At 43.3% G+C, this 26,261-nt stretch overlaps 1 protein-coding gene across 5 annotated transcripts in view; it reads left to right on the forward strand.

Annotated features, from left to right (window-relative positions):
• MKLN1 (muskelin 1) overlaps positions 1–26,261 on the forward strand; it is a 390,597-nt gene that overhangs the window by 152,291 nt on the left and 212,045 nt on the right. Inside the window, exon 1 of one of the 5 annotated variants that reach the window (XM_055115380.2) lies at positions 23,076–23,094. The exons of the other annotated variants lie outside the window; for them this stretch is intronic. The gene's annotated coding sequence lies outside the window, so the exon portion shown is untranslated. Of the gene's footprint in view, positions 1–23,075; positions 23,095–26,261 lie in introns of those variants that run through there. 5 annotated transcript variants of the gene reach the window in all.

Consider the following 26,261-nt stretch of genomic DNA (forward strand, 5'->3'; position numbering starts at 1 on the left):
GCTGGTCGTGGTGGCGTGCGACTGTAGTACCAGCTACTTGGGAGGCTGAGGCAGGAGAATGGCTTGAACCCGGGAGGCAGAGGATGCAGTGAGCCGAGATTGCACCACTGCACTCCAGCCTGGGTGACAGAGCGAGACTCCGTCTCAAAAAAAAAAAGAAAAGAATAACTCCCCACTACCCCCTCCTCCAAAATGTCTTTAATTCTGGTTAATTCAAACAAGATCCACTATTTCATTTTGTTATTGTGGTTTTTTTCTTTTCTTTTCTTCTTTTTTTTGAGACAGAGTCCCGCTCTGTGGCCCAGGCTGGAATGCAGTGGTGCGATCTCCGCTCACTGCAACCTCCACCTCCTGGGTTCAAGCGATTCTCCTCCCTCAGCCTCCCAAGTAGCTGGGACTGCAGGCATGCACCACCACACCCAGCTAATTTTTGTATTTTTAGTAGAGACGGGGTTTCACCACGTTGGCCAGGATGGTCTCCATCTGACCTCGTGATCCGCCCACCTCGGCCTCCCAAAGTGCTGGGATTACAGGCATGAGCCACCACCCCCAGCCTGGTTATTATGTTTCTTAAGGCTCTTTATTTAGAACTGTCTCCTTTCTCCACACTCACATACATTTTTTTTTCATGACATTGACGTCTTGATGATTCTGGGGCAGTTGTTCTACAGAATGTTCTACCTTGTCTGATTGCTTCTTTATCATGTTCTTAAACTTGAACTTCTGTTCTCTGCGTTTCTTATAAAAAGAAAGTTAGACCTAAAGGCTTGATAAGAGTGAAACGTTTTGGTAAGAATTCTTCACAGGTAATGCTGTGGACTTCCTACTGCCTCATATTAGGCTGTACATAATGTCTGGTTGTCCCGGTATTGATGAGGCCAATACCGATTACTGGGTTAAGGTGACAATATGCCTGTTGAAAGTAAGTTTTTAAGACCGGGCATGGTGGCTCATGCCTGTACTCCCAGCACTTTGGGAGGCCGAGACAGGATTACTTTAGCCCAGAAGTTCAAGACCAGCCTGGACAATATAGTGAGACCTCATCTCTACAATTAATAATAATAATAATAAAATTAGCTCGGTGTGGTGGCATATGCCTGTAGTCCCAGCTACTTGGGAGGCTGAGGTGGGAAGATTGCTCGAGCCTGGGAGGTTGAGGCTGCAGTGAGCCATGATTATGCCAGTGCACTCCAGCCTGGGCAACAGAGCTAGACCCTGTCTCAAAATATACATATATAATAAGTTTCTTAAAATGAAGAACTGATGATTGCACTTTTTTTTTTTTTTTTTTTGAGACAGAGTCTCACTTTGTAGCCCAGGCTGGAGTGCAGTGGCACGATCACTGCAACCTCTGCCTCCTGGGTTCAAGCGATTCTCCTACCTCAGCCCCAAGTACTGGGGACTACAGGTGTGTGCCGCCATGCCCAGCTAATTTTAGTATTTTTAGTAGAGACAGGGTTTCACCATGTTGGCCAGGCTGGTCTCAAACTCCTGACCTCACGTGATCCACCTGCCTTGGCCTCTCAAAGTGCTGGGATTACAGGTGTGAGCCACCACGCCCAGCCTGATTGCACTGTTCAGATAAAGGGACTCTGAGGAGTTGCCTGGCACCCAGGATATAGCCTTTATCCTGTATAAAGGATAAGAAGATAAAGACAGAGGTTTTTCCTTCTGTATGGAGTAGACACAGGAGTTCAAGTTTATCTCCCACAGTGTTCCATCAGGGCAAAAATTTCTGGAATATGAGGTCTAGCAGAGACTGTTCTTTCTCTGGGCCCAGTAAGAAGGTACTCTGAAATTGGTAGTGAGCCAGAATTTAGCCATAGACAAATAGATCTTTTTGCTAACACTTACTAAAGACAGAACACTTTGGGAATTCAGATACAGGAGAATCTTTTATGGCATTTTAAAATAGCCCTGCCCTCCACTCCTCCCCTAACTTCAGACAAATCACTTTAGATTACCGAATAAAAAATTAAGGAAGAGCATCTATTTCAGATGCAGAACAAACAAATCTTAAGATGTTTCTTGAATATCATTTAAATTTAGAGTAAGGAAAAAGTATGCATCTGTCCTCTATGTTTGATGCTTACCTCTTGTCTTTTAGCTACTATACACTGAATAAGTGACCCAGGGAAATATAAGGAACTAATTTTGAATAGTTTCATTTTCAAAAGTAAGAATTTGGGTTTCTAAGGAAAATGAGTTATTTTTAATATCCATATATACACTTTTGTTTTATAGCAATTAAATACCCACATCAGGTAAACTCTGCCCAAGGTTGCCCTATATTTTTGGGTCCCTGGAGGGTTTTTGTTTTTTTTTTCTTTTTAGTTATTATTGCTTATTCGTGTTTGTTTTTTGTTTTTGCAGTTCTGCTGTTCAGCTAGAGAAGTTGTGAATTTTCTGCCTTAGCAGGACGGACTCTAACCTTAGGATACTAGACTAACACTTTTTGTTTTGCAACTGGAATTAGTAAAATACATTTTCTCCACTTATTCGGTAATTTTTTTTTTTTTTTGAGACAGAGTCTTACTCTGTCACCCAGGCTGTAGTGCAGTGGTGCAATCTCGGCTCACTGCAACCTCCGTCTCCCGGGTTCAAGCAATTCTCCTGCCTCAGCCTCCCGAGTAGCTGGGATTACAGGCACCCACCACCATGTCTGGCTAATTTTTTTGTATTTTTAGTAGAGACGGGGTTTCACCATGTGGCCAGGCTGGCCTTGAACTCCTGACCTCAGGTAATTCACCTGCCTCAGCCTCCCAAAGTGCTGGGATTACAGGTGTGAGCCACCACGCCTGTCCTGTTCTGTAATTTTTAAAGATTCTGACTTCACTTGGGTAAGGAGGGGGCAAAAGTACCTTTGACGAAATAATGCTTCAACAATAGCCCTCCCAGGGGACTTAGGCACACATGTCTCTCACCTCCACTGGGAATTACTTTATGTTTGGTGAGAAAGACCCCATGGTAGTTTGCAAGGCCAAACAGTATAGTCATCCATCCTGTTCTCTTTTCTTCCTCTTTATGCACAGCCCCCTTCTTTCTTTCTTCTCTCTTATGTCTTTCTTCTTCTGCCTTGCTCCTTCGGCCTCTTTCTCCCCACCCACTCTTCTTTCATTTCTTTCTTTTGCCACTCCACAGCCTAGGCTGGCATGCTTCCCTGATTCCCCGATGCCTACCAAATGCTATGTTCCAGAAAAATTCTCCTGCTTCACATCAGCCCAGGGTTTGTTACTCAACACTCAATAGAATCAAAGGAGTGGAAGAATCCCAGCGGAGGAGGGGCTGTGGCTGGGTCTATGTGAATTCCCTCCTACCCAGCTTCCGTTCCAGGTTCTCCAGGATCTCCTAGTTCTATAGGATAGTAATGGCATTGCTTCAACTATGTCTAGTACTTCAAAAAAAGCCTGGAAGATATTGTATATTTACCCTCAATAAAGCCAAGTTAACTAACATAATGGAAGGTTTCTTTCCTTTTTGGGGAGAGTGGGGGCCTGAGAGGTAGGGGAGGTCATGCAGCACCAACTCATTGTGAAGACTTCATCTCATATTCAGAAGTTCTGTGGCTCATGCCTGTAATCCCAACATTTTGGGAGGCCAAGGCCAGTGGATCACATGAGGCCAGGAGTCTGAGACCAGCCTGATCAACATGGCGAAACCCTATCTCTACTAACAACACAAAAATTAGCCAGGCATGGTGGTGTGCACCTGTAGTCCCAGCTGCTTGGGAGGCTGAGGCACGAGAATCGCTTGAACCCGGGAGGCGGAGGTTGCAGTGAGCCGAGATCATGTCACTACACTCCAGCCTGGGCAACAGAGCAAGACTGCATCTCAAAAAAAAAAAAAAAAAAATCAAATTGGTTGTGTGTGTTGTCTATAGAATAAAGAGAGTATACTGGAAAGAATATGGTAGAGAGGTGAGGCTGTCTACCACAACCAGAATTTTGTTTCTTGCAATAGTCGTGGGCAATTTACTTAACATCTCTCAACCAATGTACTCATTTGTAAAATGGGACAATAATTACTATTTTGCAGCCTACTGTGAGAATTCTAGATAATATGTGTAAGACATTCATTCATACAATACCTAATACACAATAAATACTTACTATGTTTTCTTTGTAAATGTAATTTATTTGGTAGATAAAAGTTTTTTCAAAGCATACAGCTCTTGGGGGAACAACGAATCTGATCATTGAGAGAAGAGGTTGGGAAGCACTCACGTAACATAGTTCTACATGGCCACACAGGTCTCCCTCAAGAACTGTCTAGTCTAAGGGCTCTGACTAGGGGATGTACAAGGAAGTCCCACATCCTTTGTGTTGATGAACAGACCCTGTCTTGAGGGAGACACTCAGTTCCCTGACTCAGTTTCCATAGTTTCCCATGGGAACTAATGCCTTACCTCCATTTTCTTAAGCTTGCCTATTCCTCTGCTTGATTCCTAGGTGATTGTCTCAGAAGTACCAGGTCTGCAAGTTTATGGAAACTTAGCATTTTAGGTGGAAAGAAAAAGGACTAGAGTGTCTTGGGGAAAAAGGATAGAAGGAAAGTTTGTGGAAAGTTGGAAGATCACACAAGCTTAGTTTAAGCCCCTTGAAAATGAGGCAATAGAATTTTTGTTTTCCCAAAGAGAAAAGTACTATCCTAAGTCAACCTCTCTCATCTCAGCCTCACAGGGACTCTTCTAAGAAATGAGACTTTCTGGCTGGGCGTGGTAGCTCACGCCTGTAATCCTAGCACTTTGGGAGGCCGAGGCAGCCAGATCGCTTGAGGTCAGGAGTTTGAGACCAGCTTGGCCAACATGGTGAAACCTCATCTCTACTAAAATTACAAAAATTAGCCAGGCATAGTGGTGCACACCTGTAGTCCCAGCTACTTGGGAGGCTACAGCAGGAGAATTGCTTGAACCCCAAGGATGGAGGTTGCGTGAGCCAAGATCTCACCACTGCACTCTAGCCTGGGCAACAAGCAAGACTCCATCTCAAAAATAAATAAATAAATAAATAAATAAATAAATGAGACTTTCTTCAACATCTCTTACCTCTTCCCTCCACCAGGGTCCTGACTATTTCCAAGTTCTTCTCTCTCTGTAAACACCCCCAGGATAGGAAGATAAGGTTGTTGCCCTTCCATAAGTGGGCTCAGGTTTACAATGAACAGCCAGAAGCTATATAGCATTTACTAGAACTGTGGTCCCAGGCCCCTGCTAAACTTCATTTGGTGGGACATCTTTAGAGAGTTGACCAGTAGATTCCAGCTTTTTAATCTTGGTGTTCTGTTGGGCAGGTCAGATGAATTTGGAATATTCTGTTTTAAGCTGAATTTATCCCTTATTATTTTAAGGGCTGTAACAAGTTGTTTTTTAAATGTTTTCAGTCAGCACATCTTTATTTATTGTCCTTAATACCCGGAGGCTATTGAAGAAAGACTTAATTTTCAAAGTCTGGTAAGTAAACAATAGTTTCCCAATAACATCTTCAGGCAAACACCCAAAGACTTCATTTTCACCACAGCATTTGGGTTCTCCATAATTGCCTATTAGTATTATGCTCAACCACAACATTTTATAATAATTTAAAAAATATTACGTACCTCTAAACACAAAGTTTCTTACCAGTTTTTTTTCTTCTTTTTAATTACCATGTTTAACAAAAGACAAAAACAAGACAGGTTTAAGTGTGGTATTGACTAGACTCCAAACATATTAAATAAATCACATAGGCTGGGTTGGGTTTCACACGAGAACTGGTTTGGAAATGGTTATTCACTGTTCTCCCAAGAATATAAAAATGTCCAGAGGAGACAGTGAGATAAGGAGATACATGGCTTCAGCTCTGTGGGAATTTCTAAGGCTTTAAAATTCACTCCAGAATCCTGCAAAATTCCTTGATGTTGAGCTTGGCTGCTGATGCCTTCTTTTGTCTAGATCCTCTGAAAACATGCACTGAGACTCCAGAAATTTACTCTAGTCTTTCTTTCTACTTGTGACCAAGAGGAAAGTTGGGCAAAGGGGTTGTATTGGTCAGATAGGCTAATTGTTATAAGAAATGACCTCCAAATTTCAATGGTTTGACCCCATGCAAATATTGTTCTTGTCAAGGTCCCATACGGATTGGTAGAGGTGGAGGTGTGTGGAATGTGGTGATTTGATTCTATGCAGTAATTCAAGCATATAACCTTCTTCCATCTTGGGGCTCTGTCTTCCGTGGGGTTCCCAGAGTCCTTTCCATCCAGCCAGTGGAAAAGAGAGCCTGCAGAGAACTGCACAGGAGGACTGTTATGGGCCAGATCTGGAACTGGCACCCATCACTTTCACATGCCTTTGACTGAGTTCAGTCAATGGCCCTACATGTTGAGAGAGGCTAGGAAGTACAGTCTAGCTCCATGCTCAGCTCACAGCAGTTTCTGCCACATGGAAAAACAGAGAGCTCCTTAGAGCAGGCAGACAGTCCTGTTCTTGTATATCGTCAAAGATGTGGAAAATAAATATGCTAACTTATTTTCAGTTTATTTAATGACCAAACCTACCATTAATGTCTCGGTCAGTTTCTGGAAAAAGTCCATCCCTCAAACTCACTATTACCACAAATCAGTCCAAACTGGAACTTAACTTGTTCATACATAGGACTTTCCAGAGTTCCAAGATACCTGGACCAAGCCCATGCAGACATGCTGATTGTAAGTTGCGAACACACTTGCATGTTGCTCTTCTCATCAGATGGTTCTCATTACAAAATCTGGCAAGTCATCTGCCCAAAGCCATGTGGCATATCTAAACCAAACTTTCTCACATGGGACCTATGAAAAGAATAAATGTGTTATAAACATTTGAAAAACTGTCTTCATATCTGTTTTAGTCAGTTTGTGTTGCTATCCCAAAATACTATAAACTGGGTAACTCGTAAACAACAGAAATGTATTGCCCACAGTTCTAGAGGCTGTAAAGTCCAAGATCAGGTCATCAGCAGATTTGACATCTGGTGAGGGCCTGCCTTCTAGTTCATAGAGGGCGTCTTCTTGTTGTGTCCTCACATGGTGGAACGGGCAAGCTAGCTCTCTGGGGTCTCTCTTATGAGGGCATGCACTTATCCCATTCCTGGGGGTTCTGCCCTCATGACCTAATCACTTCTCAAAGGCTCCACTGCCTAATTTCATCACCTTAGGGGTTAAGTTTTAACATATAAATGTGGGGGAGACATAAACATTTAGCTCATTGCAATATGTCTTCATAAAATATTTTTAAATGTTTTCGTCTTTTCTCGATCAATGTATTTTTCACGGTTGTCATGACTCCGTTACTGTTTGCACTCTTTCTTCCTGTTTCTCTCATTAACCAATTTACAAAGGCTATTTCATAGTTCAGCTATTTTAGAGACATCCATTTGTCCTCATTTACTCACAGGCTAGCATTCGCATTGAGATTTTAGCTTCCTCAAATAATGTTTGTTATCATCTCATATAAAGAGGATGATGTACAAGGGAATACTGGTAAGGTTCTGACATGCACTTTGTGCCATTTTTCTAGTTATGGAGGTAACTTTTCTTTTTCTTTTTATTTTATTTATTTTTTGAGATGGAGTCTTGCTCTGTCATCCAGGCTGGAGTGCAGTGGCATGATCCGAGCTCACTGCAACCTCTGCTTCCCAGGTTCAAGCAATTCTCCTGCCTCAGCCTCCCGAGTAGCTGGGACTACAGGCGTTGCCACCACACCCAGCTAATTTTTTGTATTTTTAGTAGAGACAGGGTATCACCATGTTAGCCAGGATGGTCTCGATCTCCTGACTTCATGATCCACCCGCCTCGGCCTCTCAAAGTGCTGGGATTACAGGCATGAGCCATGTACCCGGCCTATTTTTATTTTTATTTTTTGAGACAAGATCTCACTTTGTTGCCCAGGCTGGAGTGCAGTGGCACAATCTTGGCTCACTGTAACCTCTGCCTCCCAGGTTCAAGCAATTCTCCTGCCTCAGCCTCCCAAGTAGCTGGGATTACAGATGTGCTACCATGCCCAGCTAAGTTTTGTGTTTTTAGTAGAGACAGGGTTTCACCATGTTGGCCAGGCTGGTCTCGAACTCCTGACCTCAGGTCATCCACCCGGCTTGGCCTCCCAAAATGCTGGGATTATAGGCATGAGCCACCGTGCCCAGCCTATGGTGGTAACTTTTCACTGGTCCATCTATGCTTTCCTATTATAATCCAAGTTATGCACTTAGGATGTGAATTATTGGGTTAAGGGTGCAATCTTCATTCATCTATTTATTCATTTCTTTTCCATTTGTTCATTCCAAAATAATTGTTGAGTACCTAATATGAGCCAGACAGTGTGCTAAATGCTGGAGTCAGAGCAAAGAATAATAGATATAAGGTCCCTACCTTCATGGAGCTTATGGGAGAGAAAGGTTCTAAATAAATGTTAATGCAAAATGTTAATTATAATAGTAATATTTATATAAATAGCTTATTTTCAAAAATGGATAACCTTGAATCACCTTTTTTTTTTTTCTTTTAACTGGGGTCTTTCCTCCTCTGTAAAAACCAGCTTCTTTTTTTAGGGTAATCATTCATTGATTCTTTCATTTGCTCACTATTTAATTCAATTATTTATTTATTTATATTCATTCATTTGTTCAATATCATTGTAAAACTACTCCTTGCTATTCACTATGCTAAACTGTCAGAACACAGAAATAAAAATATAAGATTCCTGATCTCAGGGATCACAGTCCAGTTGAGGAGACTAGCATGTAAACTACACAGTACAACGTGATGAATGTCATTATGGAGAAAAGTGCAAAGTGCAGTGGGACAAGGAAAAGGAGGGGGCCTACATCTGCCTACCTAGGTCAGGGAAGGCTTCACACAGGAGGTAGCACTTCACAAAGGAGGTAGCACTGAGGTCTGAAGGGTGAATAAACCTTTGCCACGTTGAGGAAAGGCATGAGATGGCTACTTAACAATCAAAGATTTGAGGCCGGGCACGGTGGCTCATGCCTGTAATCCCAGCACTTTGGGAGGCCGAGACGGGCAGATCATGAGGTCAGGAGATCGAGACCATCCTCGCTAACACGGTGAAACCGCGTCTCTACTAAAAATACAAAAATTAGCTGGGCATGGTGGCAGGCACCTGTAGTCCCAGCTACTCGGGAGGCTGAGGCAGGAGAATGGCGTGAACCCGGGAGGCGGAGCTTGCAGTGAGCCGAGATCATGCCACTGCACTCCAGCCTGGGTGACAGAGTGAGACTCCGTCTCCTAAAAAAAGAAAAAAAAAAAATTTGGCCGGGCATGGTTGCTCACGCCTGTAATCCCAGCACTTTGGGAGGCTGACGCAGGTCAGGAGTTTGAGACCAGCTTGGTCAACATGGTGAAACCCCATCTCTACTAAAAATACAAAAATTAGCCAGGTGTGGTGGTGCGCACCTGCGGTTCCAGCTACTCAGGAGGCTGAGGCAGGAGAATCACTTGAGCCCAGGAGGCAGAGGTTGCAGTGAACTGAGATTGTGCCACTGCACTCCAGCTTAGGCAACAAAAGCGAAACTCTGTCTCAAAAAAAAAAAAAAAAACAAAGATTTGTGCTGTCCTTGCACAGTATTACGTTTATGGAACTGGCCCAAACAACTTCCAATTCCCCGTACATCTCCATGGGGGCAGGTGACCAGTTCTCGTTAGTGGAATGTGAGCAGAAGTGATGTTGGTCATTGCTGGGACAGACAAAGATGTAAGTTTGCCTTTGCTTCCTTCTCCTTCCTGGCTGCCAGCTCTGGAAGCGAAGGCCTCTGAAGCTGAGAGGCTGGCAGAGCTTCAAAATAGAAGGACCCTGGGTGGAAGGCTACATGCAGCTGTTACATGGATAAGAAATAACCTTCTGTTGTGTTAATCTACTGACATTTCATAGCTTGCTTGTTACAGCAGCAAGCTCTACCATATACCAAGGCATATCAGGCAAAGCAAACAGTATGTGCAAAGGTTTATAAATGTTTCTAACATACAGTACATGCTCAATAAATATTTAATATTGCAGTCAGGGTATTAGGAGGAAGTACAAGTAGTCCAATATTGCCAAAGAATAAAATATGTGACTGGTAGGGGTGAGAGGAGGTTGGCTGGATTGAGAGGCATGGGCCAATCAAGAGAATTTTGGCTTACCCTCATGGGAAAAGGGAAGCCAATGAAGAATATGAAGAGGAGAGAGGCATGATCACTGGAGTAGCAGTGTATTAGTCCATTTTTATGCTGCTGATAAAGACATACTTGAGACTGGGAAGAAAAAGAGGTTTAATTGGATTTACAGTTCCACATGGCTGGGGAGGCCTCAGAATCATGGTGGGAGGTGAAAGGCACTTCTTACATGGTGGTAGCAAGAGAAAAATGAGGAAGAAGCAAAAGTGGAAACCCCTGATAAACCCATCAGATCTTGTGAGACTTATTCACTATCACGAGAAGAGTACGGGAAAGACCAGCCCCCATGGTTCAATTACCCCTCCCCGGGTCCCTCCCACAACACATGGGAATTCTGGGAGATACAATTCAAGTTGAGATTGGGGGGGGACACAGCCAAACCATATCAAGCAGGGTCTCTGCAAAACATAGCAGCCAAGAATTTCCCTTAATTGTCTTCAAATGTAAAATGCTAATCCAAAGAGGAGAGAGAAAGGATGTTAGAACCAGAAGATATCATAGTCTGGTCAAACCTTGTTCAACAAGTGAGGAGAGTGAGGCCCAGAGAAGTTAAGTACCTTTGCCAAGATCACCCAGCTAGAACTTGGCAGGGCTGGGGACTAGAAGGCTCATCCCTGGTGCCAGTCCTACAGCCTTGCTCTTTCCACTGTGCCACTGTGCTTCAAAGCAGCTGAGACCAGCTGGTGTGCCTGTGTTTTCAGTTCCCTAATGAAGACACTGGGGATTCAGAGGCAGGGTATTTTCCATGGGCGGCTGTCCTTTCTGTAATTCCTCATCTGGCTTGAGCCTATTTTGGAAAAGGTCCATTTTTTAGCATCAGATTTCCCTGGAGGACCACTGGGAATGTGCTTAGTGGCCTGTGGGGTGCCCCTGCACTTTCTGAGTTTTTGTGGAGAAGATAAGAAGAAAGTAGCAGTGGTTTGAGCTCCTGGAAACTCTGCCAGGTCCCTTGGCATTTGGAGAGTTTGTTGGCTCGCAAAGAGGGACTGTGGTTCAGCCGGCCAGTTGACTGTCCTTCAGGGGTCAGAGCAAAGCTTTGTCTGTCTAAAGGATCAGATACCTATGGCTGACTTTTTTCTTTTTTTTTTTTGTGACAGGGTCTCACTCTGTCACCCACGCTGGAGTGCAGTGGCATAATCATAGCTCATTGCAGCTTTGACTTCCTAGGCTCAAGTGTTCCCCCCACCTCAGGCTCCCAAGTAGCTGGAGCTACAGCGTGTGCCACCATGTCTGGCTAATTTTTTATGGGCAACATAGCAAGATCCCATCTCCAGAAAAACCCCTGGCTTCAAGTGATCCTGCCTCGGCCTCTCAAAGTGCTGGGATTATAGGTGTGAGCCACTGCGCCCAGCCTGACACTTTAATATCACTATCTTGTTCATCAATTCACTACTTCTGGTTTTCATATATTGTTAAGCTCATTCAATATTCATTATAATTGTTTTCACTCCATGTACCACCCAAGACAATAGATCATACATTTGTTTTTCAATAGCAAGTAGGAGTATAGGGACAACTGTGCTGAGGTCAGGCTCAGAGAAACATGACATGTCCTCTGACTTAAGTAGGAATGGGTATTATTAAGTTATTTTACAACTAGGGGTGCTGAAACATAAGTTGGGGATGGGGGGGTCGTTTGTTCAAAGTCTCCAAGATAACTGGCAAAAATAGATTCCTTGATGATTTTTGGCCAAGAATTTTATAATCATCTTACTTCTTGTCCTTTGATTGTATCATCTTTGCCTTCCTTGTGTGTTGCCCAATTGCCAGCTCAGTTAGTTATGATAAGGTATTCAGATAAGATTGCTGCCGGGAGTGGTGGCTCACGCCTGTAATCCCAGCACTTTGGGAGGGTGAGGCGGGCAGGTGATCTGAGCCCAGGAGTTTGAGACCAGCTTGGGCAACATGGCGAAACCCCATCTCTACAAAAAATACAAAAATTAGCTGAGTGTGGTGTCATGTAACTGAGGTCCCAGCTACTGGGTAGGCTGAGGGGGGAGGATCACCTGAGTCCAAGCAGGTCAAGGCTGCAGTGAACCATGATTGCATTACTGCACTCCAGCCTGGGCAACAGAGCAAGACCCTGTCTCAAAAAAAAAAAATAAAAAGATGAGAGATGAGATTGCTGCCTCAGTCCCTGATGAGTGTCTTGGTGTCACTCAAAGACAAGCTCTTAAGCAGTGGCTTTGAAATTAGAGAGACATCTGACACTCACTACGAGAACTTAGGCAAGTTTCTTAACTTCTTTGAGCCTCAGTTTCCTGCTATGTGATATGGGGCAATAATAAACACTAATCCCCTGTAGGGATTAAATAAACTAACATTTGTAAAGCTCCTTTCTTAGTACTGAGACACACAGTTGTCTTTTAAATTATTTCCCTTCTTGGCCTCTGAGAAGATCTCATTAGTAACATTCTGTTACCCACTTTCCATCTCTGGTCAAGATGAGAAATGAGACCAAAGAATGAGCAGATGGAGACCGAAATATCACCTTTGTCTTAGTCAGTTTAGGCTGCTATAATAAAGTACCATTGGCTGGTTGGCTTATAAACAACAGAAATTTATTTCTCACAGTTCTGGAGACTGGAAATCCTAGACCAGGGTGCCAGCATGGTCAAGTTCTGGTAAGGGCATCTTCCAGGTTGCAGTCAATTCTTGCTGTATCCTTGCTTGCATTGCAGAAAGACAGCAAGAGAGCTCTCTGAAGGCACTAATCTCATTCATGAGGACTCTACCCTTATGACCCGATCACCTCCCAAAGGCCCCACCTCCTAATACCATCACCTAGTTTTTTAGTTGTCGTTGTTGTTGTTTTTTTTTTGTTTGTTTGTTTTTTTGAGACGGAGTCTTACTCTGTCTCCCAGGCTGGAGTGCAGTGCCATGATCTCGGCTCACTGCAACCTCCACCTTCCGGGTTCAGGTGATTCTCCTGCCTCAGCCTCCCGAGCAGCTGCGACTACAGGCATGCACCACAACGCCCAGCCGATATATATATATATATATATATATATATATATTTTTTTTTTTTTTTTTTTTGGTACTTTTTTGTATTTTTAGTGGAGACGGCTTTCACCATATTGGCCAGGCTGGTCTCAAACTCCTGGCCTCAAGTGATCCGCCTGCCTTGGTCTCTCAAAGTGCTGGGATTATAGGCCTGAGCCACTGCGCCCTGCCCATCACCTTGTATTGGTTAGGATATCAACATATAAATTTGAGAGGTTGTTATTCAGTCCATAACCACCTTGATTACTGATAAAGGCTGTGTATTGTGAAAGCTAATGGTACAGCTGAAGGTAGACAGCTGAAGGTGATGTAGACTTACTCACCCCGTCACAAGTAACAGCGTTTGACCAAGGCAGGCCTTCCCATGCTGGGAGAGGGAGGTTGGGTCAGAAAGAAGACCCGGCCCACTGGAGGAGCAGGGCGCAATGATATCCTCACTCTGCGCAGGCAGATACATAAGGGGAAGAAGGGAGGTGCTAGACTGTGTCGTCTTCACACAGTCATCAATCGGATTAAGTCACTCCTCTAAGGAGGAAGAACGAGACAGGCAGGACAGGGAGCTAGGAGTGTCAAACTCCACAGGGAAGGAAACCACAGAAGCATTTCCTCCAGTGTCCCCCTCTCCTTTATTCTGGGCCTGTTGCTTTGGAAGATTCAGGTGCTGGTGGGAAGGTAAAGGCAGCTTCCGAGCACAAAAGGTTGGGAGAAAAATGTTGGGGAGAGAGGGAGAGCTAGGGTGGAGTCATCTGTAGAGGAAGAGCGATGTGCACTTGAATCCAGAAAGAAAAGTCTAGTTCAGAGTCAGGGTTTAGAGGTCTGAAGGGAGGTCAAAGCTCAGAGATCTGTTCTAGATGGGAAAGCACAGCAAGTGCATAACCAGAATTTCCAGGCATGGGAGAACATCCTAGGGCCAAATCCCGAGAGGATGGGGACAGCAGCGTTCCAATGGCACATGAAAGGTGGGTGAAAGTGATGTGTGTGTTGATTTGGGGCACAGTGTGGTTTACCATTTTTCTTTTCCTTCTTCACGACAACCAGTGATGTTTCAAATAATAGTGGCTACATCAGTCTGGGTCTCTGAGTGAAGATAAACTGGAGCAGAGTCACAGCTGACTTAACGTGGACAAGCAGCATGAATGGGATAAAAACTGTTGTTGTAAGCCACTGAGATTTGGGGGTCATTTGTTCTCGTAGCATAATCATAACTTTCCTGATGGATATGCCACTATAACATATCATTTCCTTCACAAAAGACAGTGAAGGAGAACTTTCAGTGACTCTGTCTGACTTTTGAGGAGGAGTATTAGAAATGTGACAAGCCTAGATGTGGATGCTGATCAGTAGGTACAAGTCAGTCCCTGGCTGCATGACCTGCTTCCACACAGCAGCCTCACTCCCCACGTGGTTCAGATTTATGCTTTGATGACTTCATGACATGGATCTTTTAAGTCACCAAGGAAGAGCCAGATATATCAAGTGGCTTGATATATTTGTACTCAATGAAAGCTCACTAAATTCTTGTACAAGTATTTGTACTCAATGAAAGCTCACTAAATTCTTGTGTAATATTTAATAAGTGGATGAGAAGTTAATGGAAGGGGAAGGGAACGGTGAACAGAGGTTGATTAATGTACAAATATACAGTTAGAAGAAAGAAAACCTAATGTTTGATAGATCAGTAGGATGATCTGTGTTGTAAACTATAGTTTACAACAATCAATTGTGCATTTTTTTTTTTGAGTTGGAGTTTTGCTCTTGTTGCCCAGGCTGCAGTGCAATGGCACAATCTTGGCTCATTGCAACCTCCGCCTCCTGGGTTCAAGCGATTCTCCTGCCTCAGCCTCCTGAGTAGCTAGGCTTACCAGCGCCCACCACCATGCCCTGCTAATTTTTGTATTTTTAGTAGAGATGGGGTTTCACCATGTTGGCCAAGCTGGTCTCAAACTCCTGACCTCAGGTGATCCACCTGCCTCGGCCTCCCAAAGTACTAGGATTACAGGTGTGAGCCACCACACCCGTAATTTTTGTATTTTTATTTTTGTATTTTTAGTAGAGACAGGTTTCACCGTGTTGGCCAGACTGGTCTCAAACTCTTGACCTGAAGCGATCCACCCGCCTCAGCCTCCCAAAGTGCTGGGACTACAGGTGTGAGCCATGGTGCCTAGCCAATTGTGCATTTCAAAACGGCTAGAAAAGGATAATTTAAATGTCTCTAGCATTTAAATATTTGTCTTTTCTTCTTTAAAAGACAAATATTTAAGGTGATGGATATCCCAGTTACACTGATTCGATCTTTACAAATTATATGAATGTATTATCACATGTACCCTCCCAATATGTACACCTTTTATATATCAACAAAAGTAAAGGAAAAAAGTTAATGGATTATGATCAATAGATGTAAGATCTGCCCATTCTCTCCTTTTCTCTTCTTTTTAGGGCAATTTTCTTTAGTCTTTCTCTCTTTTCCCCTCCTTTTCCTCCTTTATTTTATTTTATTTATTTTATTTTTGAGACAAGGTCTGGCTCTATTGAGCAAACTGGCATACAGTGGTGTGATCTCAGCTCACTGCAACCTCTGCCTCCTGGACTCAAGCCAATCTCCCACCTCAGCCCCCTGAATAGCTGGGACTACAGGCACACCACGCCTGGCTAATTTTTGTATTTTTTGTAGAGACAGGGTTTTGCCATGTTGCCCAGGCTGGTCTGGAACTCATGAGCTCAAGCGATCTGCCCACCTCGGCCTTCCAAAATGCTGGGATTACAGGTATGAGCCACTGTGCCTGGCCATCTTATTTATTTTTTATTGTTTTCTCTTCTTTATAATCCAGGTGATCCAATAATAACTATAACTATTATTATTTAGTTTAAGGAGGGGCCATATTCTAAGGCCCTTGAATGCAAAGCTTGTCCAGCTTTGAAGATGGGACCCAGGCATTCTTTTTCCATTGATAATACTTAGTTTAGGTGCTCATTATCCTCATCTGGAGCATTTTAACTAGAGAGTAGTAGTTGTGGTATTAATAGTAACAATAATTATTATTAACATTTATTGAATGTCTACTATGAACTTTTTTTTTTTTTTTTAAGAGACAGGGTGTCATTCTGTTGAGATCATAGCTCACTGCAGCCTCGAACTCCTGGCCTCAAGCAGTCCTCCCAGCTCAGCCTCCCCAGTAGCTAGGACTAGAGGCATGCACCAACCATGCCCAGCTAATTTTTAAAATTTAGTTTTTTGTAGAGACAGGGTCTCACTACGTTGCCCAGGCTGGTCTCGAACTCCTGGCCTCAAGAGATCCTCCCACCTCAGCCTCCCAAAGTGCTGAATTACAGGCCTGAGCCATTGTGCCTGGCCTATGAGGTATGTTTTTGCACGCACTGTTATTCAATTCTTAAACCAATCCTCTGGACTAAATGTAATTTTTATTATAATGCCACTTTGTAGCTAGGAAACGAAGATTGAGAGAGATTAAGTGAAACTTGGAGGTTAGCCACCTTTCATTCATCCAACATCCAACATATATTACTGAGTGTTTACTGTGTGCCAGACACTGTTTCAGACATGAGGATAGAGCTGTGACTAAGACTATTCTCATGAAGCTTTTATTCTAGTGGGAGAGGCAGATAGGAAACTAGTAAATTAAGAAACAAGAGGATTTCAGTAATGATTAAAGCTATGAGAAAACTAAAATAGGGTAATTGACATGACTGACAGGAGTAGGGGGAGATTGTGCAACACTGGATAAAAGATTCGGAAGACCTAAATTATGTGAAGCCAGCAGTGCAACGTTTTGAGGTAATGATCTCATGACATGCATCTTTGCAAATGCAAAGATCCTGAGAGAGAATGAGCTTGGTATGATCAGCAACAGTAATTGAACTAGAATTCAAAACTGGGTCATATTTTTATTTCTTTTACAGCTTTAGTGAGATCTATTTCACATACCATAAAAAAAGTTGCCCATTTAAAGTGTAAAGTTTGGTCCAGGTGTGGTGGCTAACACTGGTAATCCCAACACTTTGGGAGGCTGAGTCAGGAGGATCACTTGAGGCCAGGACTTCAAGACCAGCCTGGGCAACAAAGAGAAACCCAATCTTTACAAAAAATAAAAAAGTTAGCTGTGTGGTGGTGCACACCTGTTGTCCCAGCTACTCGGGAGGTGGAGGTGGGAAGATCACCTGAGCCTGGCAAGGTGGAAACTGCAGTGAACCACGATTGCACCTCTGCATTCCAGCCTAGGTGACAGAGCAAGACCCTGTCTCAAAATTAATAATAACAAAAATAAAGTATATAGTTCAGTGGTTTTTTTACTGTATTAATACTATTGTGCAACCATCACAACTATCTAATTTTACAGCCTTTTCAACGTCCCCCAAAAGACCCCCATACCCATCAGCAGCCATTCCTTGTTCCCATTCCCCACCCTCAAGCCCACTCCAACCCCAGGCAACCACTAATCTACTTCCTGTCTCTATGGATTTGCCTATTCTGGACATTTGGTATAAATGGATTCATACAATATATAGTCTTTTGAGACAGGGTTCCTTCACTTGTTTTCCAGGTTCATCCATGTTGTAGCATCTATCATCAGTAATTATTACTTTTTTCTGGCTGAAATGATTCCATTGTATGGCTATACCACATTTTGTTTACCCATTCCTCAGTTCATGGACATGGATTGTTTTCACGTTAGGCCATTATAAATAATGCTGCTATGAACATTCACGTACAGGTTTCCGTGTGGACATACGTTTTCATTTCTCTTGGTATGTATATGGCTAGGAGTAGAATTCCTGAGTAATTTGGTAACCGTATGTTCAGCATTTTGAGGAACTGCCAAACTGTTTTCCAAAGTGGTGCCACCATTTCACATGCTCACAAGCAATAGATGAGGGTTCCAGTTTCTCCAGATCCTTACCAACACTTGTTCTTGTTATTATAGCCATCCTTGTGGTGTGAAGAGATGTCTCACTGTGGTTTTGACTTGCATTTCCTGAATGACGAATAATGTTAAGTATCTTTTCATGTGCATAATGGCCATTGGTATATATTCTGTGGCAGAATGTTTATTTAAATTATTCATCCATTTTTTTTTCTTTTAATTTTTTTTTTCTTTTTTGAGAAAGAGTCTCACCCTGTCACCCAGGCTGGAGTGCAGTGGCACAATCTCGGCTCACAGCAACCTCCACCTTCCGGGTTAACGCAATTCTTGTGCCTCAGCCTCCAGAGTAGCTGGGATTATGGGCTAACCACCACACCCAGCTAATTTTTTGTATTTTTAGTAGAGACGGGGTTTCACTATGTTGACCAGGCTGTCTTTGTCCATGTTTTAATTGAGTCATTTGTCTTTTTATTCTTGAGTAGCAGTAGGGTTTTAAAAATATTCTGGATATGAGTCCCTTGTCAGATACATGATTTGCAAAGATTTTTTCCTGTCCTGTGGACTGTCTTTTCACTTTCTTGATGGTGTTACTTGAAGAACAAAAGATTTTACTTTTGAAGTTCAATTTATCTATTTTTTTTCTTTTGTTACTTCTGCTTTGGCGACATCCAAGAAACTATTGCCAAATCCAAGGTCATGAACATTTACTCTTGTTTTCTGATAGGAGTTTTATAGTTTTAATTCATGCATTTAGGCCTATGATCCATTTTGAGTTATTCTTTTTTTTTTTTTTTTGTATAGTGTTGAGAGTTCAACTTCATTTTTTTTTACAGGTATCCAGTTGTCCCAGCAACATTTGTTGAAAAAACGGTTCTTTCCCTATCGAATTGTCTTGGCACTCTTCAGAAATTCAATTCAATACCAATGTGAGGGTTTATTTTTAGTCTCTCAAGTCTATTCCATTCATCTATATGTGTATCCTTATGCCTTATGTCGTGATTACTGTAGTTTTCTGGTAGGTTTTGAAATCAGGAACTATGCCTCTTCCAACTTTGTTCTTCCTCTTCAAGATTGTTTTGGCTATTTTGGGTTGTATTTCCATGTGAATAGCATGATCAGCTTGTCAATTTCTGTAAAATAAAAAAAAAGTTGGGATTTTGATGGAGATTGCATTGGATTTCATTTTTCAGGATTATTCATTGCTAGTGTATAGAAATACTATTGATTTTTGTTTATTGATCTTGTATCCTGCCATATTTCTTTTCTTTTTTTTTTTTGTTTACAGTCTTGCTCTGTCACCCAGGGTGGAGCGCAGTGGCATGATCATAGCTCACTGCAACCTCCAACTTGTGAGCTCAGCAATCATCCCATCTCAGTCTTGTGAGTGGCTAGGACTACACATGCACACTCAGCTAATTTCTAAATTTTTTGCAAAGATGGGGTCTCACTATGTTGCCCAGGCTGGCCTTGAACTCCTGGCCTCAAGCGTCCTCCCACCTCAGCCTCCCAGACTGCTGGGATTACAGCCACCATGCCCAGCCACTGCCACATTTCTGAACCTGTTTTATCTTACACTCTTATCATGGTGCTTTACTGCTTACTCTGTGGGAGGCATCATGTTAGACACTAGAAATAAAAAGATGGGCCAGGCATGGTGGCTCATGCCTGTAATCCCAGCACTTTGGGAGGCCAAGGCGGGTGGATCACCTGAGGTTGGGAGTTTGAGACCAGCCTGACCAACATGGAGAAACTTCATCTCTACTAAAAATACAAAATTAGCCGGGCATGGTGGCGCATGCCTGTAATCCCAGCTACTTGGGAGGCTGAGGCAGGAGAATCGCTTGAACCCGGGAGGCAGAGGTTGCAGTGAGCCGAGATAGTGCCATTGCACTCCAGCCTGGGCAACAAGAGTGAAACTCCGTCTCAAAAAAAAAAAAAAAAAAAAAATAGAAAGATGAAGAAAATATGGTCTTTGTCCTGAAGAAGCTTATAGCCTAATTCAAAAAGTAAGACATAAACTTATTGATTAAACAGTAGCCCTTGACAGCAACATACAGGGAAGTACATAATTGCCAAATGAATGTTACAGATGATTAGAGATCTAGCAAAGTTCAGGGGATGAGGAGGGACGTGGAGGCTATAGAGGTCTAGGAGAAATAGAGGAGGAGGGATCTGAGCTGGGCTTGAAGGCTCACCTCCTTCCCTTCTTTCTTTCTCCCCTTCCTTCTTTAATTTTCTTATTTCCTTTTCTCCCTTTTCTCTTCCTACCCATCTTCTTTGAAAACATTAATAGAATATAACGATGGTTGGTTATCATTTCTCAAACCTGGCGATCATCAGAATCTCTTGGCAAGCCTTTTAAATATACAGATTCCAGAGTCTCATGTCAGACCTATTATATCATATTCTCAGATGGTGGGGCACGGACAACTGCATTAAAAGTTGTATCTGATTTTCAGCCAGGTTTGGAAATTTCTGGATATGACTATAGTCATGATTTCCATACGTGGACCAATCCTCATCTTCATTCCACTGCACCTGTGACTCTGTTTAGGATGCTCACAAGGCCAGCAGGTCACACGGGCACCTAGTAAGGGAGGGGAATTGGGCCTGTGCAACAGCTCCTCCATTCATGAACAGCATCTCAATCTGCATACATTACTGAGAGGGCTCTTCAGTGTCATTTATGTTTATGGGGATGGCTCATTATACAAATCAAACTTTTATTTTCTGTAACTGAGAATCTAAGAATCTCAAAAAATCCTTTCGCTATCGAAGGCCATGACCCTCAGAGTTACCTGTGGGATATGGACTCATTATCCAGATTTAATAAATAATAACGGCTTGCCATGATAAAACCTTCTAGTTACAAGAGAAGGCCCTTCCCTCCCTCCCTCCCTCCTTCCCTTCCCTTCCTTCCTTCCTTCTTTCCTTCCTTCCTTCCTTCCTTCCTTCCTTCCTTCCTTCCATCCTCTCTCTCTCTTTACTGCTTTCTTTCTTTTCTTTTTTTTTTTTTGAGACAGCATCTCACTCTGTTGCCCAAAACAGGCTGGAGTACACTGGTGCACTCACAGTTCACTGCAGCCTTGACCTCCTGGGCTCAGGTGATCCTCCCACCTCAGCCTCCCAAGTAGCTGGGACTACAGGCATGCACCACCACAGCTGGCTAATTTTTGTATTTTTTGTAGAAACAGGGTTTCATGATGTTGCTCAGGCTGGTCTAGAACTCCTGGGCTCAAGCTATCTGCCCATCTTGGCCTCCCAAAAATGCTGGGATAACAGGCATGAGCCATTGTGCGTGGCCGAGAAGGCCCTTTCATTTCAACTCTCTCCAGAGGTAACCAATCTGTTGAAGACTGTGAGTGTCCTTCCCACATGTTTTTATAGTTTTACTACACAATAGGCAAGTTTTGCATGTTTAAACCTGTATATAAATAGTGTACATATTTTTTTCTGTAGCTTTTTTTCTCAACATTGTGATTTGGAGATTTATCTGTGGTACTTGTAGAGCTAATCCATTCTGTATAACATAATATTATATTATATAATACCGCAATGTAGTGCTCCATTGTGTAAATGTTCTAGAATCTATTCTCCTGTGGGTGGATATTTGTTATTGCCAGTTTTTTGCTATTCCGAATCATGATGTAAATCATGCCCTGGTGTACGTCTCCTTGAACACATGTGTGAGAGTTCTAGGGAATATATCTAGAACAAAAATTGCTAGGGAATAGGATATGCGCACTTCCAACTTGACTAGATTGCCTTCCAGCTTACTGTCCACAGCAGCTGAACCAATTGTTATATATCTCATCAATGATATACAAGAATTTGTCTTGTCCCACATTCTAACCAACGCTGTCAAGTTTTTTAAAAATACACGTATCTAAGCCCTATTTTCATAGATTCTGATAGGTTCACTCTGGAGTGTGGTTTGAAATAGGCTACAGGTGGTTCTAAAACACAAATAAAGTTAAGTCTGCTCCAAGTATGCATGCGTATATGATCTAATATATTGATATGTGAATTGTCACGCTGAGGTTACTCTGGTGCTCTGTTGGTAGCATCTATGTTGGCTGGATTTAGATGTTTGAGGAAAGGGTGGGGAAGTACCACTGTCCAACATACAGATACACTTTGAATAAAAAAGCGGTCTGTGATTTACCAGTGCACCGGGCTGTAGTTGATCTAAAGCCCTACCTTTGCCAGCTACGTGAATAGGGTGGGCCCTTTCTGAGTGCTGCCTTCCCTCTCACCAGGTGTGTGGCTGGGTATCAGCTGTCAGGGCTTGCATACGTGCGGTCGCTTAGGGCAAGGTGCCTGTCAGCTATGTCTGCCAGCCCGCTGGGTGGTGTCACTGTGTGGAGGATTTGTGGCTTTTTCAAAGCCCTGAGGAATCTGAGAAGCAAGTGAGGGGAATGATGCATGAAAACAAAAGGCAGTGGAAAGAGTGACCAGCCAGCAGGCTCCAGCAGGCTAGAACGCTCTGTCCTTGTTATTACTGCTTCAGGAAAATGCTGCCAGCTTCCTGGCAGGGCCTGGAAGGTAGAGGCTTCTTGAGAAAACAAGGATAAGTGATGCGTACTCTGCGGCTGAGATTCCGGTTCCCCAGCCTCCCCACTTTTCCAGCAGAAGCTGCAGGGTGAGGATGGGGAACCGTTTGCTCCTTGGTGGGTTTGGCCAGTCTTTCATTCTCTCCTGGCTGCTGTCCTAAGAGTTTTTTCTCCTTCTTCCACTCATAAGCAGCACAGCTCTGGTCTCAGAGGCCTAGCAGGGCTGGCCTGGGAGGGAAGCTGGGCGGTGCCCTAGGCAGAGTTGTTCCCCGAGGAGTGATGTGAAGGTCAGCCTAGGGGAGGAAAAAGGGCCTCAGCCATAATTCCCATTCAAGGAGTGTTTGCCAAAGATGAACCTCCTGGTGTGGGTCAATGAGACACGGGATGCGCTCATACCTTGTCCACTTTCCCCCTGGTACCGCATTCACAGGATAGCCTAACCCAATTTTCCGAAATGAGGTAGAAGCTCAGCAAAGGTAAGCGTTTCCATGTTAACTTATTATCAGATGGATGTGAGGACCTGTCGTAATTGGACTTGCCGAAAGTCAACTTCTATTTTCCCTCCTGACAATCACCTTTCTTTGGCATATAAAATACATGGATGCAAATTAGGGAAGAAGTCAGCATTCTTTTCTTCTCTTAAAAAGTAGCGATGAGGATAAAGAATAAAAATAGGCCTCTGTAGATACAATAGGGCTGAGCTGAAGGTGTGGTTTGCTTGGCAACAGCTCAGGCAAAGCTATTTCTCTTGGTCCTGGAATGCCCTTGACTTCACCTCTGCCTGATGCAGTCTTAAGAGACCAGCTTGATTGTGAGTTTTTTTGGTGAAACTCCCATCAATAGTTAGTTATTCCCTTTTTTCTGGCCCCATAGCATTTTGCTCTTATAAAAACCATTCATCATATTGCGTGACAATTACTGACTTGGGATCATGCCTTATTCTCTGCGTATGTGTTTCCTCAGCATCTATGGACTGTTTTTTTTTTTTTTTTGAAACACAGTTTCACTCTGCTGCCCAGGCTGGAGTGCAGTGGCGCCATCTCACTGCAACCTTCGTCTCCCGGGTTCAAGCGATTCTCGTGCCTCCACCTCCCAAGGAGCTGGGATTACAGGCATGCGTTATCATGCCGGGCTAATTTTGTATTTTTAGTAGAGACAGGGTTTCACCATGTTGGCCAGGCTGGTCTCGAACTCCTGATCTCAAGTGATCTGTCTGCCTTGGCCTCTCAAAGTGCTAGGATTACAGGTGTGAGCCACCGCGCCTGGCCAATGGACTATACTTTAACATAGTAGTTCTTTGATAAATGTTTATTGAATGAATCAAAGTTCCTAAGAAGATATCAGTCCTCAGCTCTTATATTTTCTTAATTATCCCCTGCCTTTTCCTTTGTGGGGTGATCTGCAAGCAGTTTCATCTGCACGTGGAATGGAGGACATGCTAAAAGTAAATGTAGGTTTGTTTTTTTTTCCTCCCCCAAGGAATTGCCTCAGTAGGAATGGGTGTTTCAGATATATCATTCTGTTACAGGTACAAAAAATTGTTTCCAGGAAACACTGCCATCATTATCTCTGAGAGGCAAGTCAGTAGAAATTGTTATTTTCCATTTACAGATGGACAAATGGAAGGTTTCTTTCTCATTTACCAATTACAGAATGTCCACTCTGTTTAAAGTACTGTGCTAAGATTTTTATGGGCTACAAAGATGTACAAGACAAGGTTCTTGTTTCAAATAAGAATGTCATAATCTTATTTGGATAAAACAATATTTATGTAACAAAAGATCTACAACTCAGGAGCATATAGTTTGAGGCATATGAGTGGTCCCAAAAGGAGCCCCAATGGGCCAGGCACGGTGGCTCACACCTGTAATCCCAGCACTTTGGAAGGCCAAGATGGGTGGATGGCTTGAGGCCAGGAGTTTGAGACCAGCCTGGGAAACATAACGAGGCCCCATATATACTTTTTAAAAAATTGGCTGGAAGTAGTGGTGCACACCTGTGGCCCAGCTTCTTGGGAGGCTGAGATGGGAGGATCGATTGAGCCCTAAAGATTGAGGCTGCAGTGAGCCACAGTTGTGCCATTGCACTCCAATCTGGGTAACAGAGTGAAATGAAACCCTGTCTCAAAACAAAACAAAACAAAAAGTACCAAAGGGAATATAAAAGGCAGGCAAAAGAATGTCCAGCTAAAGTGATCAGGTATATCCTCCTGTCCCATCTGAGATGAATAGGTTTTGTGCTGGTTATTCTCCATCTGGCCCCTGTACTGGTTTTCTGTGACTGCCGTAACAAATTACTACAAACTGGATAGGTTAAAACAACAGAATTTTATTTTCTCACAGTTCCGGAGGACAGAAGTCTGAAATCAAGTGTTGGCAAGGCCACACTCCTGAAAGCTCTGGGGGAGAATCTTCTCCTTGCTTCTTCCAGTGTCTGGGGGCCCCAGGCTTTCCTTGGCTTGTGGCCACTCCTCTGAGGTCACATTCCCTCCTCCTTTTATCTCTTAAAGTTTCTGCTTCTCTCTTATAAGGATACATGTGATTGCATTTAGGGCCTACCACAGTGATCTAGGATAAGGTCCTCCTCTCAAGCTCCTGAACTTAATCACATCTTTTGCCATGTAATGTAATATTCCCAGGTTCCAGAGATTCAGCTGTGGGCATGTTTTGTGGGGGAGGGGAGGAGAATATCATTCAGCCCATTATAGCCCTGATATGGTTAGGCTTTGTGTCCCCACCCAAATCTCATCTTGAATTTTAATCCCCATAATCCCCACATGTTTAGGGAAAGACCAGTGGGGAGGTGATTGGATCATGGGGGAGGTTCCCCCCATGCTGTTCTCGTGATCGTGAGTGAGTTCTCATGAGATCTGATGATTTTATAAGGGGCTCTTCCCCCTTTGCTTCTTACTTTTCTCTCTCCTGACGCCATGTGAAGAAGGTCCTTGTTTCCCCTTTGCCTTCTGCCATGATCGTAAGTTTCCTGAGGCCTCCCCAGCCATGTGGAACGGTGAGTCAATTAAACCTCTTTCCTTCATAAATTGCCCAGGCTCCAGTAGTATCTTTAAATTATAGCAGTGTGACAGTGGATTAATACAAGCCCCATGTCCTTCTCTGCCACACTCTGTTCCCGACAAGGATGTTACCCCACAGATTTCATCCCCTGGGAGCCAGTGCCCTCTGGCTTACTGTTGGGTTTGTCCAATGGCAGACATCAGCAAGTATCAGAGGGTAGGAGGCAAAAGAGGTTGAGATATTTCTTCTCCTTTCCTCCCTGCTTTAGCGCCATGGGTTTGGCATTAGGTATGCCCCTTCACAGTTCTAGCTCTTTCTGGACTCTGATAAACTATTTCTCTTCAGGCCTGGACTTCTACTGCTACTCGACCTTGGGTGCCTCAGTATCCTCTTAAGTTCCCGCCACCCTCCCTACATCCTTGTAAATATCAATTTCATCAAATGATTTTCAAAATCCCAGCGCAATGTGCCTTCAGTTTCCTGCCATGATCTTGAGTGATAGAGATTCCAAGAAGCAAAAATTTAATTTTCAGAACGGAGAGATATACTCAGGTTACCTCAATCTAAGCTTAAGACTAATACAAGCCCCATGTCCTTCTCTGCCACACTCTGGCAACAAGGAGTGGGAA

Source organism: Pan paniscus, chromosome 6 (genome assembly GCF_029289425.2).
Source record: "Pan paniscus chromosome 6, NHGRI_mPanPan1-v2.0_pri, whole genome shotgun sequence".
NCBI classification, from domain to species: domain Eukaryota; kingdom Metazoa; phylum Chordata; class Mammalia; order Primates; family Hominidae; genus Pan; species Pan paniscus.